Source organism: Callospermophilus lateralis, chromosome 3 (genome assembly GCF_048772815.1).
Source record: "Callospermophilus lateralis isolate mCalLat2 chromosome 3, mCalLat2.hap1, whole genome shotgun sequence".
NCBI lineage: Eukaryota > Metazoa > Chordata > Mammalia > Rodentia > Sciuridae > Callospermophilus > Callospermophilus lateralis.
The window spans coordinates 6665178-6669900 of NC_135307.1; the positions used below are offsets into that span (position 1 = coordinate 6665178).

General features: G+C 41.8%; 1 pseudogene; it reads right to left on the reverse strand.

Annotated features, from left to right (window-relative positions):
• Positions 1-619: 619 nt before the first annotated feature.
• LOC143393593 (dnaJ homolog subfamily B member 6 pseudogene) lies at positions 620-1455 on the reverse strand (annotated as a pseudogene).
• Between the last annotated feature and the right edge of the window lie 3268 nt (positions 1456-4723).

Genomic DNA, 4723 nt, shown 5'->3' on the forward strand with positions numbered 1-4723 from the left:
ATCCACACCAATACACATTACAATGAAAATACCTACCATACAGAATAAGGATATAATATATTTTTTTTGCACCAAACATATTCACATTTATTTTCTTTTTTTTAAGCAAATGACAAAGACCCAGTTTACCAGATTTTTAAACCTAAGCTTAACATTACATATTTAAACAATTGTCAAAACTTTACTAAGTTGCCAGCATTCATGCACAACTAGAAAACATCCTTAAATTTATATTAAACCAGAAATGTATTACCATTAATGCATTAATATCTTTCATTACTAAATACTGAAAAATAAACAAAACCAAATTACTTCTACAGGAGCCTCATCCTGGCAATGTTAGCTCACAGCAGGCTGACACTACTTGGCTCACATGTCAAACACAATGGGAAGCAGATCCATGCTGGTGTTAGAATACAATCTTGTCCTAGCACTACTCAAAGTCAAGGCTCACCTTGGATTACGTTTAATAAAAAAGCAAAGTGCATACAGAGATTACAACAATTTTAAAGACAAAAAATGGTCCTATTGTGTGGTCCCAACAATAAACTCAAAAGTCTATGACAAATAGGGGCTCCGATGAACTGTTTATAAATACTTTAGATTAGGTGAAATTATACTGAAAGTCGAGTTCGTCTGAAATCTTCAAAAAAATGTTCCTGTTAATCCTCAAATGGTGCTTGTTATAGTTTAACATTTCTGTTAAATGCGTGCGTTGAATTACTTGTTATCCAAGCGTAGCAGCTGCTCCTTACCATTTATCGTTAAGGACTTTAACTGGCCGTCTTCTTCAACTTCTACTTTCTTGACCATTCTCAACGATTCTTTTTGTAGTGATTTTTCTCCCGTTTACTATTTTGGTAGAAGTTGACATTGATTTGAAGTTACCCATCCTGCTGCCACCAAATGATGTAGAAGAGAATGAAGTAAGGCCACCGTGACCTAGTGAACCAAATGAAGTAAATCCTGTATCAAATGCAGAAAATCCACCTCCAAATGTTGGAAATCCACTGAAAGCGGAGAAAAATGAGCCTGCACCTCGGTTTCTACTTCCTCGGGGACCTCTTCGGTTCCCAAAAAGTCTTCAAATGTATCTTCAAAGAAGTCGAAGGAAAATGGGTCCCTTCCACCAAAAAAGTCCCTGAAGACATCATCTGGGTTCCGGAATGTGAAGCCAAACTCAAATGGACTGTCAAAATGACTTCCACCTCCACCTCCACCATTTAAGCCTTCTTTGCCATACTTGTCCTAGATGTCCCGTTTTTTAGCATCTGATAACACCTCATATGCCTCAGCTACTTGTTTGAATTTCCTCTCTGCTTCTTCTTTATTCTCAGGATTTTTATCTGGATGCCACTTTAGTGCAAGTTTCCGGTATGCCTTTTTGATATCCTCGGGTGAGGCATGTCTCTGCACGCCTAGAACTTCATAGTAATCTACCATGTTTTAACAGATTGTTGAAACAACTCCGAGGACACGGCGGACAGGACAGGGCGGACAGACGGGTGCTCACAGTGCGGCACGGCTGCGCTGGTGGCGATGGCAGCGGCAGGATATAATATTAAAAGCCACAAGAGAAAAGATTCAGATTACATATAGGGTGAAACCAACTTGCATCACAGCAGATTTCTCAAACCAGACCATCAATGTTAGGAGGTCCTGCAGCAACATATATAAAGCTCTGAAAGAAAATGAATGCCAACAAAGAATCTTTTTTTAAAAATTTTTTAATATTTATTTTTTAGTTTTCGGTGGACACAACATCTTTGTTTGTATGTGGTATTGAGGATCGAACCCGGGCCACACACATGCCAGGTGAGCGTGCTACCACTTGAGCCACATCCCCAGCCCCAACAAAGAATCTTATATTCAGGAAAGTTAAGCTTCAGATTTGATGATGAAATAAAAGCCTTCCATGATAAACAAAAGTTAAAAGAATTTACAATGAAAAAGCCTAAACTACAGAACATTCTCAGCAACATATTCCATGAGGAGGAAATAAAAAGCAATAATGAAAATTGGCGGGCTGGGGATGTGGTTCAAGTGGTAGCGTGCTCGCCTAGCATGTGTGAGGCACTGGGTTCAATTCTCGGCACCACATAAAAATAAAAATAAAGATATTGTGTCCACGTAAAAAAATATTAAAAAACAATAATGAAAATTGGCAAAGAGAAGAGCTACACTAAAGGAAAAGAAATAAAAGAAGAAATGAAGTGAAGTTAAAAACCAAAAATAAACCAAAATGACCAGGAATACAAACCATGTTTCAATAAGAATCCTGAATGTTAATGGCCTAAACTCATCTATCAAGAGTCATAGGCTGGAAGATTGAATTTTTAACAAAGTCCCAACAATATGCTGCCTTCAAGAGATTCATCTCATAGGACAACACATCCATCCTGAAGGTGAAAGGATGGGGGAAAATACACCACTCACAAGGACCACACAAACAAGCAGGGGATTCCATCCTCACATCAGGCAAATTGGACTTCAAACCAAAGTAGTCAGAAGGGACAAAGAAGGACATTTTATACCCCTTAAGGGAATCACACACTAACAAAACACAACAATCAAGGATGGGATTCCTTGCTCACCTTCAAGGAACTGTCAGCCCACAGAGCACAAAGGGGATCTACCACCTGAAGTATATAGATTCTTGAAGCCCCCAACAATGGGGCTTCTATGTATATCAAACAAACCCTTCTAAATTGCAGGACTCAAATAGACCACAAAACAAAAATACTGGGTAATTTCAACACTCCTCTCTCGTCACTGGACAAGTTTTTCTGTTGGAATAACTTCCTGACAGGAACACCTGCAGGACGGGGCGCTCTGCTCTAGTGAGCCATCTGGGAAACCACATCCTCAGCGATTGAGGTTACCCTTGCCAGGCTACAAGGCCGGGAAACCGAGAGTCGGGTGCTTCAGGGAATGAAACCCCCAACTCATAAGGCCCCCTCCCCTAGGGACAATGGTCCTTCCAGTCTGCCTTCCACTGCATAGCAATATTTAGAGCTTCCTCCTAGTGTGGCTGCATTAGACATAAGATCATTGGTTTCTAGATGTTGTGTCACCGCTTGCTTATGTGTGATTGGAAGATGCATTCTATATCAATTGTGATCACTTCCGCATTAAACGAGCTGCTGGAGGTCGACTGAGGTTGTCACCTGCCAGCTCTCTCACCAGCTCCTGGTGTCTGTGTGTTGACTCCGGGTCTCTACCCATCACAACTGAGGTAGCCGAGTGACCAACTGCACCACACCAGTGGACTGACCACCCTCATTTTTTGGTGCCCCAATGTGTTTGCTCACACACTTGCACCTTGGGACTGATCACCCCATTGATTTCAGGTGGTAGACTCCATTTGTGTTTGGTGTGCTGACAGTTCCTTGAAGGTGAGCAAGGAATCCCATCCTTTACCCGCTTTTCCTTGTCCCTGTCGTACAGTTGGTACCACAAGTTGAGGCACACACCGTCATAAGGGCTGGTGTCACCTTATGACCCCTTCTTCCCCTGGTTTACCCAGTGAATTCACATAAGGGACTGGTCCTCCCAGAATTTGGAACCTCAGTGTTCTCTGTTAAAGAGAACTCTGCTCCGGAAACACCATGTGGGCATACAGCCTTGACCTAACAAGTCAAGAAAGTCCCCTGCTAATCACAAGACATTGGATTAAACACATCTTTTATTTGTCCTAGCCAAGGCCCTCCATGTCAACGCCTTGGCCCCCTAATATTGGGCATCTTATCAAGTCAAAAACATTGCTTTGGAAACTCTTAAAAGTAACAACCCCCCCTCAATTTTTTTTGAGGAATTGTTCAGAAATATGATCCAAGGCCCCCATGAATGGCTTCCTGACTTCTTTTTTTTTATTATTGGTTGTTCAAAACATTACAAAGCTCTTGACATATCATATTTCATACATTTGATTCAAGTGGGCTGTGAACTCCCATTTTTACCCCGTATACAGATTGCAGAATCACATCGGTTACGCATCCACATTTTTACATATTGCCATACTAGTGACTGTTGTATTCTGCTGCCTTTCCTATTCTCTACTATCCCCCCTCCCCTCCCTCCCCTCCCATCTTCTCTCTCTACCCCATCTACTGTAATTCAGTTCTCTCCCTTGTTTTTTTTTCCCTTTCCCCTCACATCCTCTTATATGTAATTTTGTAGTAATTGTGGCACTCAGGAAGCTCACTCAACCTGGCCCTAGTCAAGATTCATCAGTCAAACAATTGGCATAGGAAGGGGCAACCACTGAAACCAGAGCCACAATAGCTCCTCTGCACAGTGAGTCACTTTCTAAATGGAGCTTTGCCACTAAAGAAGTGGACCCCTGTGAGGGCCCGTTCAGGCGTTCACAGATGCCATTAACAAAAATGATGGACCCTCCCAACCAAGATCTGATCCCATTTGCTAGGGCTGTAATCAGCCAGGCCACATTAAATGGTACCGTCCTAAGAATGGCAGCCTCCCTGGCCCAAGACACTCTGCCCTAGATGCAAAAAAAAAGGTCATCTGCCATCTGCTTAAATGTTTTAAAATCATGACGTCCCCATGTCTGTTGTCAAAGGGCCAACCTATAGTAACAAGACATTCAAGCAGTTTGCAATGGTTGGCATATGCATCAGTTAACTGGGATTCCCTATAGCCCTTAGACTCAAGGCATTATAGTACAAACACACAGGAAATTATACCAAGTCCCCTTATGATGCCT